The sequence below is a fragment of the Ictalurus punctatus genome, chromosome 3 (assembly GCF_001660625.3).
Source record: "Ictalurus punctatus breed USDA103 chromosome 3, Coco_2.0, whole genome shotgun sequence".
Lineage (NCBI taxonomy): Eukaryota > Metazoa > Chordata > Actinopteri > Siluriformes > Ictaluridae > Ictalurus > Ictalurus punctatus.
The window spans coordinates 35,766,647-35,785,484 of record NC_030418.2 but is presented as its reverse complement, the minus strand read 5'-3'; positions in this window follow the sequence as shown (position 1 = coordinate 35,785,484).

Genomic DNA, 18,838 nt, shown 5'->3' with positions numbered 1-18,838 from the left:
TATAAACACAAACAGTTTAACACAAACACTTTATTAACAAACACTTTAGTAACACAAACTTTATTTACATAAACACTTTATTAACACACAAGCACTTTATTACACAAACACATTATTTACATAAACACTTTATTAACACACAAACACTTTATTGACACAAAAACACTTTATTAACACAAAAATATTTTATTAACACAAACACTTTATTAAAACAAAGACTTTATTAACACAAACACCTTATTAACACAAAAACACTTTATTTGCACAAACATTTTATTGACACACAAACACTTTATTTACATAAACAGTTTATTAACACAAACACTATCAACAAAAAAATACGCTTTATTTACACAAATGCTTTATTCACAAGAACGCTTTATTACATGAACGCATTATTCACAAGAACGCTTTATTACATGAACGCATTATTCACACGAACGCTTTATTACACGAACGCTTTATTCACACGAACGCTTTATTTTATGAACGCTTTATTACACGAACGCTTTATTACACGAACGCTTTATTCACACGAACGCTTTATTACGCTTTATTACACGAACGCTTTATTACACGAACGCTTTATTTTATGAACGCTTTATTACACGAACGCTTTATTACACGAACGCTTTATTCACACGAACGCTTTATTACATGAACGCATTATTCACACGAACGCTTTATTACATGAACGCTTTATTCACACGAACGCTTTATTTTACGAACGCTTTATTACACGAACGCTTTATTACGCGAACGCTTTATTACACGAACGCTTTATTACGCGAACGCTTTATTACACGAACGCTTTATTACACGAACGCTTAATTCACAAGAACGCTTTATTACATGAATGCTTTATTCACACGAACGCTTTATTTTACGAACGCTTTATTACACGAACGCTTTATGACACGACCGCTTTATTACACGAACGCTTTATTACACGAACGCTTTATTACGCGAACACAAACGCTTTATTACACGAACGCTTTATTCACACGAACGCTTTATTCACACGAAAGCTTAATAACACGAACGCTTTATTCACATGAAAGCTTTATTCACACGGACGCTTTATTACGCAAACACTTTATTCACATGAACGCTTTATTACATGAACGCTTTATTCACACGAACGCTTTATTACGCAAACACTTTATTCACATGAACGCTTTATTACATGAACGCTTTATTCACACGAACGCTTTATTACGCTTTATTACACGAACGCTTTATTACACGAACGCTTTATTCACACGAACGCTTTATTTTATGAACGCTTTATTACACGAACGCTTTATTACACGAACGCTTTATTACACAAACGCTTAATTCACAAGAACGCTTTATTACATGAACGCTTTATTCACACGAACGCTTTATTTTATGAACGCTTTATTACACGAACGCTTTATTACATGAACGCATTATTCACACGAACGCTTTATTTTATGAACGCTTTATTACACGAACGCTTTATTACACGAACGCTTTATTCACACGAACGCTTTATTACATGAACGCTTTATTCACACGAACGCTTTATTACGCGAACACAAACGCTTTATTACGCTTTATTACACGAACGCTTTATTCACACGAACGCTTTATTCACACGAACACTTTATTCACATGAACGCTTTATTACACGAACGCTTAATTCACAAGAACGCTTTATTACATGAACGCTTTATTCACACGAACGCTTTATTTTACGAACGCTTTATTACACGAACGCTTTATGACACGACCGCTTTATTACACGAACGCTTTATTACACGAACGCTTTATTACGCGAACACAAACGCTTTATTACGCTTTATTACACGAACGCTTTATTCACACGAACGCTTTATTCACACGAACACTTTATTCACATGAACGCATTATTACACGAACGCTTTATTCACACGAACACTATTCACACGAACGCTTTATTACACGAACGCTTTATTCACACGAAAGCTTAATAACACGAACGCTTTATTCACACGGATGCGTTATTACATGAATGCTTTATTCACACGAACGCTTTATTACGCAAACGCTTTATTCACACGAACGCTTTATTACACAAACGCTTTATTCACATGAACGCTTTATTACATGAACGCTTTATTCACACGAACGCTTTATTACGCTTTATTACACGAACGCTTTATTACACGAACGCTTTATTCACACGAACGCTTTATTTTATGAACGCTTTATTACACGAACGCTTTATTCACACGAACGCTTTATTTTATGAACGCTTTATTACACGAACGCTTTATTCACACGAACGCTTTATTTTATGAACGCTTTATTACACGAACGCTTTATTCACACGAACGCTTTATTTTACGAACGCTTTATTTACACGAACGCTTTATTACGCGAACGCTTTATTACACGAACGTTTAATTCACAAGAACGCTTTATTACATGAACGCTTTATTCACACGAACGTTTTATTTTACGAACGCTTTATTACACGACCGCTTTATTACACGAACGCTTTATTACACGAATGCTTTATTACGCGAACACAAACGCTTTATTACGCTTTATTACACGAACGTTTAATTCACAAGAACGCTTTATTACATGAACGCTTTATTCACACGAACGTTTTATTTTACGAACGCTTTATTACACGACCGCTTTATTACACGAATGCTTTATTACGCGAACACAAACGCTTTATTACGCTTTATTACACGAACGTTTAATTCACAAGAACGCTTTATTACATGAACGCTTTATTCACACGAACGTTTTATTTTACGAACGCTTTATTACACGACCGCTTTATTACACGAATGCTTTATTACGCGAACACAAACGCTTTATTACGCTTTATTACACGAACGTTTAATTCACAAGAACGCTTTATTACATGAACGCTTTATTCACACGAACGTTTTATTTTACGAACGCTTTATTACACGACCGCTTTATTACACGAACGCTTTATTACACGAATGCTTTATTACGCGAACACAAACGCTTTATTACGCTTTATTCACACGAACGCTTTATTCACACGAACACTTTATTCACATGAACGCTTTATTACATGAACGTTTTATTCACACGAACGCATTATTACACGAACGCTTTATTCACACGAAAGCTTAATAACACGAACGCTTTATTCACATGAAAGCTTTATTCACACGGACGCTTTATTCACACGGACGCTTTATTACATGAATTCTTTATTCACACGAACGCTTTATTACGCAAACGCTTTATTCACATGAACGCTTTATTACATGAATTCTTTATTCACACGAACGCTTTATTACGCAAACGCTTTATTCACATGAACGCTTTATTACATGAACGCTTTATTCACACGAACGCTTTATTACGCTTTATTACACGAACGCTTTATTACACGAACGCTTTATTCACACGAACGCTTTATTTTATGAACGCTTTATTACACGAACGCTTTATTACACGAACGCTTTATTACACGAACGCTTTATTACACGAACGCTTTATTACATGAACGCTTTATTCACACGAACGCTTTATTTTATGAACGCTTTATTACACGAACGCTTTATTACATGAACGCATTATTCACACGAACGCTTTATTTTATGAACGCTTTATTACACGAACGCTTTATTACACGAACGCTTTATTCACACGAACGCTTTATTACATGAACGCTTTATTCACACGAACGCTTTATTTTACGAACGCTTTATTACACGAACGCTTTATTACGCGAACGCTTTATTACACGAACGCTTTATTACACGAACGCTTAATTCACAAGAACGCTTTATTACATGAACGCTTTATTCACACGAACGCTTTATTTTACGAACGCTTTATGACATGACCGCTTTATTACACGAACGCTTTATTACACGAACGCTTTATGACACGACCGCTTTATTACACGACCGCTTTATTACACGAACGCTTTATTACACGAACGCTTTATTACGCGAACGCTTTATTACGCGAACACAAACGCTTTATTACGCTTTATTACACGAACGCTTTATTCACACGAACGCTTTATTCACACGAACACTTTATTCACATGAACGCTTTATTACATGAACGTTTTATTCACACGAACGCATTATTACACGAACGCTTTATTCACACGAACGCTTTATTTTATGAACGCTTTATTACACGAACGCTTTATTCACACGAACGCTTTATTTTACGAACGCTTTATTTACACGAACGCTTTATTACGCGAACGCTTTATTACACGAACGTTTAATTCACAAGAACGCTTTATTACATGAACGCTTTATTCACACGAACGTTTTATTTTACGAACGCTTTATTACACGAACGCTTTATGACATGACCGCTTTATTACACGAACGCTTTATTACGCAAACGCTTTATTCACATGAACGCTTTATTACATGAACGCTTTATTCACACGAACGCTTTATTACGCTTTATTACACGAACGCTTTATTACACGAACGCTTTATTCACACGAACGCTTTATTTTATGAACGCTTTATTACACGAACGCTTTATTACACGAACACTTTATTACACGAACGCTTTATTACGCTTTATTACACGAACGCTTTATTACACGAACGCTTTATTCACACGAACGCTTTATTTTATGAACGCTTTATTTACACGAACGCTTTATTACGCGAACGCTTTATTACACGAACGCTTAATTCACAAGAACGCTTTATTACATGAACGCTTAATTCACACGAACGCTTTATTTTATGAACGCTTTATTACACGAACGCTTTATTACATGAACGCATTATTCACACGAACGCTTTATTTTATGAACGCTTTATTTACACGAACGCTTTATTACGCGAACGCTTTATTCACAAGAACGCTTTATTACATGAACGCTTTATTCACACGAACGCTTTATTACATGAACGCTTTATTATATGAACGCTTTATTACACGAACGCTTTATTACATGAACGCTTTATTACATGAACGCATTATTCACACGAACGCTTTATTTTATGAACGCTTTATTACACGAACGCTTTATTACATGAACGCATTATTCACACGAACGCTTTATTTTATGAACGCTTTATTACACGAACGCTTTATTACATGAACGCTTTATTCACACGAACGCTTTATTTTATGAACGCTTTATTACACGAACGCTTTATTACATGAACGCTTTATTCACACGAACGCTTTATTTTACGAACGCTTTATTACGCGAACGCTTTATTACACGAACGCTTTATTACACGAACGCTTTATTACACGAACGCTTTATTACGCGAACGCTTTATTACACGAACGCTTTATTACACGAACGCTTAATTGACAAGAACGCTTTATTACATGAACGCTTTATTCACACGAACGCTTTATTTTACGAACGCTTTATTGCACGAACGCTTTATGACACGACCGCTTTATTACACGAACGCTTTATTACACGAACGCTTTATTACGCGAACACAAACGCTTTATTACGCTTTATTACACGAACGCTTTATTCACACGAACGCTTTATTCACACGAACACTTTATTCACATGAACGCTTTATTACATGAACGTTTTATTCACACGAACGCATTATTACACGAACGCTTTATTCACACGAACACTTTATTTTACGAACGCTTTATTACACGAACGCTTTATTACGCGAACGCTTTATTACACGAACGCTTTATTACACGAACGCTTAATTCACAAGAACGCTTTATTACATGAACGCTTTATTCACACGAACGCTTTATTTTACGAACGCTTTATTACACGAACGCTTTATTACACGAACGCTTTATGACACGACCGCTTTATTACACGAACGCTTTATTACACGAACGCTTTATTACGCGAACACAAACGCTTTATTACGCTTTATTACACGAACGCTTTATTCACACGAACGCTTTATTCACACGAACACTTTATTCACATGAACGCTTTATTACATGAACGTTTTATTCACACGAACGCATTATTACACGAACGCTTTATTCACACGAACACTATTCACACGAACGCTTTATTACACGAACGCTTTATTCACACGAAAGCTTAATAACACGAACGCTTTATTCACACGGATGCTTTATTACATGAATGCTTTATTCACACGAACGCTTTATTACACAAACGCTTTATTCACATGAACGCTTTATTACATGAACGCTTTATTCACACGAACGCTTTATTACGCTTTATTACACGAACGCTTTATTACACGAACGCTTTATTCACACGAACGCTTTATTTTATGAACGCTTTATTACACGAACGCTTTATTCACACGAACGCTTTATTTTACGAACGCTTTATTTACACGAACGCTTTATTACGCGAACGCTTTATTACACGAACGTTTAATTCACAAGAACGCTTTATTACATGAACGCTTTATTCACACGAACGCTTTATTTTACGAACGCTTTATTACACGAACGCTTTATGACATGACCGCTTTATTACACGAACGCTTTATTACACGAACGCTTTATGACATGACCGCTTTATTACACGAACGCTTTATTACACGAACGCTTTATTACACGAACGCTTTATTCACACGAACGCTTTATTCACACGAACACTTTATTCACATGAACGCTTTATTACATGAACGTTTTATTCACACGAACGCATTATTACACGAACGCTTTATTCACACGAACACTATTCACACGAACGCTTTATTACACGAACGCTTTATTCACACGAAAGCTTAATAACACGAACGCTTTATTCACATGAAAGCTTTATTCACACGGACGCTTTATTACATGAACGCTTTATTCACACGAACGCTTTATTATACAAACGCTTTATTACACGAACGCTTTATTCACATAAACGCTTTATTCAAACGAACGCTTTATTACGCTTTATTACGCGAACGCTGTATTCACACGAACGCTTTATTACACGAACCCTTTATTACACGAACGCTTAATTCACACGAATTTTTTATTACACGAAAGCTTTATTACGCGAACGCTGTATTCACACGAACGCTTTATTACACGAACCCTTTATTACACGAACGCTTTATTACACGGACGCTATATTACACGAAAAATTTATTACACGAACGCTTTATTCACACAAACACTTTGTTACACGAAAGCTTTATTACACAAAAACTTTATTACACGAACGCTTTATTACACGAACGCTTTATTACACGAACGCTTTATTACACGAATGCTTAATTCACACAAACGCTTTATTCACACGAACGCTTTATTCACACGAACGATTCATTACATGAACGCTTTATTACACGAACACTTCATTACACGAACGCTTTATTCAAACGAACGCTTAATTCACACGAACGCTTTATTACACGAACGCTTTATTACACGAACGCTTTATCACACGAACGCTTTATTCACACAAACGCTTTTTTACACGAACGCTTTATTACACGAACGCTTTATTACACGAACGCTTTATTCACACGAACGCTTTATTACACGAACGCTTTATTAACAAGAACACTTTATTACACGAATGCGTTACTACATGAATGCTTTATTCACACAAACACTTTGTTCACACGATCGCTTTATTCACACGAACACTTTATTACACGAACGCTTTATTACACGAACACTTTATTACACGAACGCTTTATTCATACGAATGCTTAATTCACACAACCGCTTTATTACACGAACGCTTTATTCACACGAACGCTTTATTACACGAACGCTTTATTCACACGAACGCTTTATTACACGAACGCTTTATTCACACGAACACTATTGACACGAATGCTTAATTCACACGAACGCTTTATTACACGAACTCTATTGACACGAACACTTTATTCACACAAACGCTTTATTACACAAATGCTTTATTCACACGAACTCTATTGACACGAACACTTTATTCACACAAACGCTTTATACACACGAACGCTTTATTACACGACCACTTTATTACACGAACGCTTTATTACAGGAACGCTTTATTACAGGAACGCTTTGTTCACACGAACGCTTTATTCATACGAACGCTTTATTAACAAGAACACTTTATTACACGAACGCTTTTTTACACTAACGCTTTATTACACGAACGCTTTATTACACGAACGCTTTGTTCACACGAACGCTTTATTCATACGAACGCTTTATTAACAAGAACACTTTATTACACGAATGCGTTACTACATGAACGCTTTATTCACACGAACGCTTTGTTCACATGAACACTTTATTACACGAACGCTTTATTACACGAACACTTTATTACACGAACGCTTTATTACACGAACGCTTTATTCACACGAACGCTTTATTCACACGAACGCTTTATTACACGAACACTATTGACACGAATGCTTAATTCACACGAACGCTTTATTACACGAACGCTTTATTACACGAAAGCTTTATTACACGAACGCTTTATTACACGAACGCTTTATTCACACAAACGCTTTATTACGCGAACGCTTTATTACACGAACGCTTTGTTCACACGAACGCTTTATTCATACGAACGCTTTATTAACAAGAACACTTTATTACACGAACGCTTTTTTACACTAACGCTTTATTACACGAACGCTTTATTACACGAACGCTTTGTTCACACGAACGCTTTATTCATACGAACGCTTTATTAACAAGAACACTTTATTACACGAACGCTTTTTTACACTAACGCTTTATTACACGAACGCTTTATTACACGAACGCTTTATTACACGAACGCTTTGTTCACACGAACGCTTTATTCATACGAACGCTTTATTAACAAGAACACTTTATTACACGAATGCGTTACTACATGAACGCTTTATTCACACGAACGCTTTGTTCACATGAACACTTTATTACACGAACGCTTTATTACACGAACACTTTATTACACGAACGCTTTATTACACGAACGCTTTATTCACACGAACGCTTTATTCACACGAACGCTTTATTACACGAACACTATTGACACGAATGCTTAATTCACACGAACGCTTTATTACACGAACGCTTTATTACACGAAAGCTTTATTACACGAACGCTTTATTACACGAACGCTTTATTCACACAAACGCTTTATTACGCGAACGCTTTATTCACACGAACGCTTTATTACACGAACGCTTTATTTACATAAACACTTTGTTACACGACGCTTTATTACACAAACACTATTCACACGAACGCTTTATTCACACGAACACTTTATTCCCACGCATGCTTTATTCACACGAACGCTTTATTACACGAAAGCTTTATTACACGAAAACTTTTTTACACGAACGCTTAATTTACACGCACGCTTTATTACACGAACGCTTAATTTACACGCACGCTTTATTACACGAATGCTTTGTTCACACGAACGCTTTATTACACGAACGCTTTATTACGCGAACGCTTTATTACACGAACGCTTTATTACACGAACGCTTTATTTACACGCATGCTTTATTACACGAACGCTTTATTACACGAACGCTTTATTACACGAACGCTTTATTACGCGAACGCTTTATTACACGATCGCTTTATTACGCGAAAGCTTTATTACGCGAACGCTTTATTACACGAACGCTTTATTTACACGAACGCTTTATTCATACGAACGCTTTATTAACAAGAACACTTTATTACACGAATGCGTTACTACATGAATGCTTTATTCACACGACCGCTTTATTCACACGAACGCTTTGTTCACACGAACACTATATTACACGAACACTTTATTACACGAACGCTTTATTACCCGAACGCTTTATTACACGAACGCTTTATTCACACGAACGCTTTATTACACGAACGCTTTATTACACGAACGCTTTATTACACGAACGCTTTATTACACGAACGCTTTATTCACACGAACGCTTTATTACACGAACGCTTTATTACACGAACGCTTTATTACACGAACGCTTTATTACACGAACGCTTTATTCACACGAACACTATTGACACGAATGCTTAATTCACACGAACGCTTTATTACACGATCGCTTTGTTCACACGAACGCTTTTTTACACGAACGCTTAATTCACACGCACGCTTTATTTACACGAACGCTTTATTACACGAACGCTTTATTACACGAACGCTTTATTACACGAACGCTTTATTACACAAAAACTTTATTACGCGAACGCTTTATTCACACGAACGCTTTATTCACACGAACACTTTATTACACGAACGCTTTATTTACATAAACACTTTGTTACACGAAAGCTTTATTACACAAACACTATTCACACGAACACTTTATTCCCACGCATGCTTTATTCACACGAACGCTTTATTACACGAAAGCTTTATTACACAAAAACTTTTTTACACAAACGCTTTATTACACGAACGCTTTATTACACGAACGCTTTATTACACGAACGCTTTATTCACACGAACGCTTTATTACACGAACGCTTTATTACACGAACGCTTTATTCACACGAACGCTTTATTACACGATCGCTTTGTTCACACGAACGCTTTTTTACACGAACGCTTAATTCACACGAACGCTTTATTCACACGAACGCTTTATTTTACGAACGCTTTATTACACGAACGCTTTATTCACACGAACACTTTATTACACGAACGCTTTATTACAGGAACGCTTTATTACACGAACGCTTTATTTACATAAACACTTTGTTACACGAACGCTTTATTACACGAACGCTTTATTACACGAACGCTTTATTACACGAACGCTTTATTACACGAACACTATTGACACGAATGCTTAATTCACACGAACGCTTTATTACACGATCGCTTTGTTCACACGAACGCTTTTTTACACGAACGCTTAATTCACACGCACGCTTTATTTACACGAACGCTTTATTACACGAACACTTTATTACACGATCGCTTTGTTCACACGAACGCTTTTTTACACGAACGCTTTATTCACACGCACGCTTTATTTACACGAACGCTTTATTACACGAAAACTTTATTACGCGAACGCTTTATTCTCACGAACGCTTTATTACACGAACGCTTTATTCACACGAACACTTTATTACACGAACGCTTTATTTACATAAACACTTTGTTACACGAACGCTTTATTCACACGAAAGCTTTATTACACGAAAGCTTTATTACACGAAAACTTTTTTACACAAACGCTTTATTCACACGAACGCTTTATTACACGAACGCTTAATTTACACGCACGCTTTATTACACGAACGCTTAATTTACACGAACGCTTTATTACACGAATGCTTTGTTCACACGAATGCTTTATTACACGAAAGCTTTATTACACGAAAACTTTATTACACAAACGCTTTATTCACACGAACGCTTTATTACACGAACACTTTATTTACATAAACACTTTGTTACACGAACGCTTTATTCACACGAACGCTTTATTACACGAACGCTTTATTCACACAAACACTTTATTACACGAACGCTTTATTCACACAAACGCTTTATTACACGAACGCTTTATTCACACGAACGCTTTATTACATGAACGCTTTATTACACGAACGCTTTATTACACGAACGCTTTATTCACACAAACGCTTTATTACACGAACGCTTTATTCACACGAACGCTTTATTACACGAACGCTTTATTACACGGACGCTTTATTACACGAACGCTTTATTACACGAACGCTTTATTCACACGAACACTTTATTCACACAAACGCTTTATTACACGAAAGCTTTATTACACGAACACTTTTTTACACGAACGCTTTATTCACATGAACGCTTTATTACACAAACGCTTAATTTACACGCACGCTTTATTCACACGAACGCTTTATTACACGAACGCTTTATTACACGAACGCTTTATTCACACGAACGCTTTATTCACACGAACGCTTTATTACACAAACGCTTTATTACACGCACGCTTTATTCACACGAACGCTTTATTCACACGAACGCTTTATTCACACAAACGCTTTATTACACGAACGATTCATTACATGAACGCTTCATTTTTCCTTCATTCCTTCCTTCTTTCTTTCTCTCTTTCTTTCTTTCTTTCTTATTATTTACATTTTTGTTCTTTCTTTCTTCATTCATTTTCATTTTTATTTATAAACCTCGTGTTGTGTCTGCGTTAGAGTGATGTGATCATTTCACAGAATGATAACAGAATATCAAACCCAATATGAAAATATCCGCACGTCATCTGAACAAACTCTGTTCTCCGAGTTTTAAAATGCACAGCAAGTTCCTCTGCATGTGGAAATCATGTGACAGTAAATATTCATTTTAGTTTGCTTCAGATGAAAGTTGACAGATGAATCTGTAGATTAGACTCACGTTTGTGAGATTCAGACTGACTTTTCCAGATGTTATGGGGTTTATGTTTTTTTTTTTTTTTTGGAAATCAGACTTTGCTTCGCTGAAGTCAAATCCAATGAAGAAAAAAATAAAATGTTGACATCATCAGAAACGCAGGATGATGAAGAACAGACCACGATACACAGACTCAGTGTTACGGCTGGAGGGAAAGGGCAGGGTCTGGTCCAGGCCACTACACTGACATGGAGTGTGTGTGTGTGTGTGTGTGTGTGTGTGTGTGTGTGTGTGTGTGTGTAATACACACTATGCATAAATATCTTTGGATACTCATTTGAATATTTATCCATGTTTTAGAAGCATGGAATAACGTGTGTGTGTGTGTGTGTGTGTGTGTGTGTGTGTGTGTGTGTGTGTGTGTGTGTGTGTGGTTTAATAAAATAGCATACAACATCATAGTCAGCGATGATAAATCAAAAAACAAGCCCCACCCTTTATAAACCAGCCCTTTATTTGCATATTTGCATCAAAGACATCTCATTTACATTAAACACACCCTACAGCTCATTTACATTAACCACGCCCCAATTCACCCTCATACATACATCTATTTTAAATGAAACACACCCTATATGCAATAAACATTAGCCATGCCCAAAATTATCCACATGTGGCGACAGTGAACCAATAAAAGGAAAGTATTGAGCAGGTTATTTATTCATGATCCAAGGAAAGACATACATGTGAAAAATACTCCATTACTTCAGTACATTTCAGTGAAGCTGAGCACACAGGCGTGTGTGTGCTACAGCGAACCAAAATACCTTTTAAGAAACTGAAATAAAATAAATTAAATAAATGCTTAACACCGACTGGATGGAGGGAAAATGATGCTGTAATATGTTTGTGTTTTGCAGTCATTACAAAGTTTCTCTCTTCTGTTTAATGACTAAAACTGAATCATTGTAAAGTGAATCTCTGTAATAATAACTCTGATTTAATCAGATTAAGATGATGGGGTGTGATTTACGTGTGAAAGAATGGAAAGATTTTCCACTGTTTGGATCAGTTACTGTAATATTGTCCGAGACGATGACAATAATCTCTTACATCCTAAATTATTATGAGGTCATAAAGCTTTCTGTCTAGATACAAAGAACACATCAAATTTCATATAGCCAAAACTCTGAAAGAAAGAAATCAGTGCATCTGGCTTTAGTGTTGACGTGAAATTATCATCAAAATAATAAAAAATGTGTAAAAGCTGTTCATGTTCGTGTAATAATGAAATAAAATACCTTTTACATACCTTGCATATGATAGCAAGCAGTTCCTATATACTGTATTAACACTATATGCTCGAATATCTTTTGACAGTATATAAATTTATTAGATTAATTACAAAATTAACGTTTTAAACGTTTAAACAATGCTGTGTCTCTTTGTGATATCTTAACTCGTTGCGTGAAATCTAGTTAGGGTTTGGTTTTAATTCCTTTAAGTACTCAAATAGATCAAATTCATCTTAAAACAAAATTTTATCAAAGCTTTGTTTATGAATACAAATAACACATACAACAAATAAACCAATGCGCAAAATAAATCAATTGTTATTTTAAATTGAAATGAATTAAAACCTTAATTTGAAAGAAAATGTGCAATGATCTCAAAGTGACAAAGTTAATTAGCTTAAACTGAATTACAATTAGTTCTGATAATTTATTGACAATAATTAGACACATTGTCGTGTTATTATGATGTCACTGTGATGTCATTAATTTGTATTGTTATGTTGGTTATTTATATTTATCATAGCAACAATATATATGATTTTCATTCCGTTAATTATCAAGACTTATTTAACATGTACACAGGGTCCCATAAACTCATAGGGTTACTGTATATTTTAATATTATTCCAGATCATATATCTGAGCAGGCTGGACTCAATGGGACACGCCGAAGAATGACTTAGGTAAAGGGTGGATCTGGGGTGATGTGTATGGGGTACAGGGCGGTGAAGGCAGATGTGCGTCCGTGTCACCTCACATCTCAAATCCTATGAATCACCGAACAGATGTTTACTGTCACACCGGACCGTCATGGCTGCCACGTGCACGTGGAGAGAGCGCGGCGATTTATTACGGCTCCACACGTGCGAGCTTTGGCGAGAGGTCAGCTCCACGCCTCAGCTCAGCAAGACTCTGACATCCGAGAACGTCAGATTTCTCCACAGGAAGAGGAAGAAGAGTAACGGAGACGATTGTGAGACAGAGGTTATGAAAGGTGAATGAGTTTAACGCTTTCTCTTCAGTTCGGGTCAAGATAAAGCATTTTTATCATTTTACTGAAAATGGGAACAACGTAAAACGATGCTTCACCACGCAGATTTATAGAAGCCTTGTCAAAAAATCCTCAAGGATTCTGAATAAAGTTTCTATTTTGGATCCATTCCTATACGGAATTGTCTTATAGGACGAGACATAAACATCCTGCAGGACCACTTCTACAGGATTTTTTAACGGGGACCCGTTCGGGTTCTTATTCAGGTCTATATGGGAATTCAATGGGATATTTTTCAGAATCCACACACACACACACACATACACACCTCCATGTGGAGGATCCTGTATTTTTTTATTTTTTTCATCAGGATTGTTTGTATTGATCGTGAGCAAGATGAAGAGAAGACAGATCGGGGATTTGGGTGTAAACACGGGACAGAACATCGCTAAGTAGTGCGCACTACAGGACGCTCGATCAGGAGACGAGGTGGTGCTTGATCTTCGGCCATGTCATCTTTATGACAGACCATTTGAAAGACACAGCACTGTATGTATGTGTGTGTGTGTGTGTGTGTGTGTGTGTGTGTGTGTGTGTGTGTGTGTGTGTGTGATAAAACTTTGCCAATATCTTTATTGTGGTCAGCAAACTTTGAGTGTGTGATGTAATTTTTAGCATTTCACATTGTGTGTGTGTGTGTGTGTGTGTGTGTGTGTGTGTGTGTGTGTGTGTGTGTGTGTGTGTGAGAGAGAGAGAGAGAGAGAGAGAGAGAGTACACGTTGCATCAGCACTCGGTCCGAGCTCCACAATTAGAAAAGTACACTTCTCCGTAGATGACTTCAGGGCCCGCGGCTGAAGTGCGCACTTCACTTTTTTTTCTTTTCTTTTCTTTTTTCTAAAACAGACTTTTCTTGCGTGTCTGAGAACTACTCGCGGCCTTTTTCCCTCTTTTTGCAGAAAGCCCAGGCAGATGAAAGGAAACACTCGAGTGGATTAAAGTGCTCAGAATGGATCAACATCAAACCACCAGAGTTTTGGGCCCTCTACATTTTTCAGCCACAGTCAATAGATCTAAATATTTCACCGCGCCCAGGCCGATTTATTGTTTGATGTTTTAAAAACTCGAGCGGAATGAAAGAAAATTCATTATGAAGTGTCGAGCCCCTGCGCGAAACCCTGCGCCATCGGGCTTTGAACCGGGAGTTTAGCCGGGATATCGATCATTCTCTTTCTTCTGTGACAAAGGCCACCAGGGACGCCTCGGGTGTGTGAGTGGAGAGGAGCGCTGCCAATAATGCCAGACAGACAACAACACACACACACACACACACATATCACACACATATCACACAGGTGAGGCCAGCTCCACACACACACACACACACACACGCACACACACACACACACACACACACACAATGCACCCCTCGGACGCTTTGTTCTCCGTCTCGACTCAATTAAAGGCCACGTGGGGACGGGGATTTAAAAAAAACATGCACATAAGGGAAGAGTTTGGCAGATGGACTTGCCATTTATTGATCCTCCACCCACAGGAAAAAAAAAACACACACAGGATGAATTTCCTTCTCACTTTCACTATTGTGTTGGCTAACGAGCACTTTGCAACACTGAGGTCAAATCTCAGGCTGGAAAATCATAACGCGCCACAAACACGCGCTTCAGAATAATGGAGTTTATTTTAAAGCATGTGTTTGTGGCATTTTGTGATCTTCCAGCCTGAGTCCTCCAGCACTCTGTTTATGTGTTCGTGTGTTACAGCGCAATCTCCAGAGGAACACTTACACACAGGACGCATGGCAGCAGATAGTTAAAGGACGTTATTTTTAGCATCCAGTTTTTTCCCCCGGAGTTTTGAAAACTAGGAGTGTAACGATGCATAGCTATGTAAAATCGTCACAATGTGCATGGTTGAAATGTGCAATTCATACAGCGGAAATCAGCATTTTATTAATTATGCATCTAATGCACTTGCACTTTTTGAACACCGGAGGTCCCAATCTGCGCAACCCATAGAGTTCAAATATTCAGAGAGTACACCGGTCATGTGAACGCATTCTTGCATGGAGGGCCTGTGGCATTACTGGGAAGGAGCTGGACTTGTGAAGGGACTGATAGCTCCAGATCACAGCAACCGACAGGTTATATATAGAGGTTATATGGTTAGGTTAAAACTGAGAGCTCTTCGGTAGCTTTCAAATGACACTAGTCCCACGCTACTGTGATCTAGAGAGCCCGAGAACAAGACCACAGAAACCGGGCATTTTAGCCGACTTTGGAGCTCTTTTTCTGGTTAAAGTGATGCTTCAGACGCTGCTGCTGAGCTCATTGTGTTTCAATCGATCATTTTCCCCTCCCTCGGTCACAGACTTTATTAATTCAATCAGATTTTTTGTCGAATTTGTGTGTGTAAGATGTGGTTGGTACACTTTGTTTACAATATTAAACCTCTGTTTCATAGCGATATCTGATGTATTTATTTTTATACAGACAAAAATCCACGCTGTTTTTTCAGCAATAAAAGAGAAGTCTTTTCAGTCATAATTTTCTCTTCATCAAAATATTGTTCAAAATATTCTGAGAATCAAAATGAATTTAATTGAATTGTGAAGCGAATCGAATTGAATCATGACCAGAGTGTATGCCTGAGCCATATCACCCTGCAGTTCTCGCCTGGGTTCCCACTGAAGATAAGCAGGGTTGAGTCTGGATTGACCCACTGAGTACCTGGATGGGAGACCTCCTGAGGTTGCTGCTGGAAGTGGTATTAGTGAGGCCAGCAGGGGGCGCTCATCCTGAGGTCTGTGTGGGGCCTAATGCCCCAGTGACTGGGACACTTTACTGTAAAAACAGCAGTGTCTGTCAGATGAGACGTTAAACCGAAGTCCTGACGCACCGTGGTCATTAAAAATCCCAGGACACTTATCGTAAAGAGTACGGGTATACCCCCGGTGTCCTGCCCAAATTCCCCCATTGGTCCCTTTCTATCATGGCCCCATAATAATCTCCATCTCTGAATTGACTACATCACTCTCTCCTCTCCACTAACAGCTGGTGTGTGGTGGGAGTTCTGGTGCACTACGGCATATGTAAAGCACTGCGAGTGCCTAGAAAAGTGCAATATAAATATAAGGAATTATTATTATTATTATTATTATTATTATTATTATTATTATTATTATTATTATTCCCCTATTCTTAGCATTCCAAGTAAAAATCTTCCTGCTATTATATAGCATTAAAAATGTTTAAAACTTAGATAAACACATAAAAGTCAACTGCAACATTTATAACATTCCTAGAAGGTCATTCTAATTTCAGCGTAACGTCAGATGAAATCTATTTGGGCGTCCATCGTTATCTGGATCTTTGTTTATGTATCATAAAATACGTAAAAAAACAAACACATGAATAAACATGACGGTTGTTGAAGCTCCTCTCAGTGCCGTAATTGAGACGGAACAATCAGATAAAAGTTGCTAAATATTCATCAGCATCAATTTCATAATATAAAGAAATGTCACCCAGATCAGCACAGGTTCCCTTTTGAGTCCGGTTCCTCTCAAGGTTTCTTCCTCATGTGGTCTCAGGGAGTTTTTCCTCACCCCCGTCGCCTCTGGCTGCTCATCAGGAAGAAAATTTATACATTTCAAATTTATATCTGGAATTTATATATTTATGTGAAGCTGCATTGTGACAATGTCTATTATTAAAAAAGCTATACAGATTAATCTGAATTGAATTGTATTGTTGCTTTTTAAAAAAAAAAAACTATTGGCACCCCTGGCTCAATGGTTCGTTCTGCGAGGCAGACGGACGTCGGAGTCACGATCATTTTAAACAAAAATGAGATGTTTTTGCTTTGATTTTACTGCTCACGCCGATCGCTAGTCCCTCGACAACCTCGAGAGAAACTCCTCCTTCCTTCAGGCTTAGTGTAGATCTCTCTCAGTTTTCTCACAGAGGAGACACACTGATATTTAATTACACACGTCATAGTGATAAACTGATACTGTCAGAATATGGCTTCTGTGAGCAAACTTGGAACAAACAACACGCTCGGTAAACATGCAGTCACTGCTGCTGTGTGTCAGAGGTGAAAGACACGGACGTGGACGACTGAACCCGCTGTGACACCGATTCCCTAAGCTTTAATCAAACCCGTCACACACACACACACACACACACACACACACACACACACAGAGTGTAGGTCAGCTGTAACATGAGCTTTCACTCAGAACTACATCGTTTACAGCA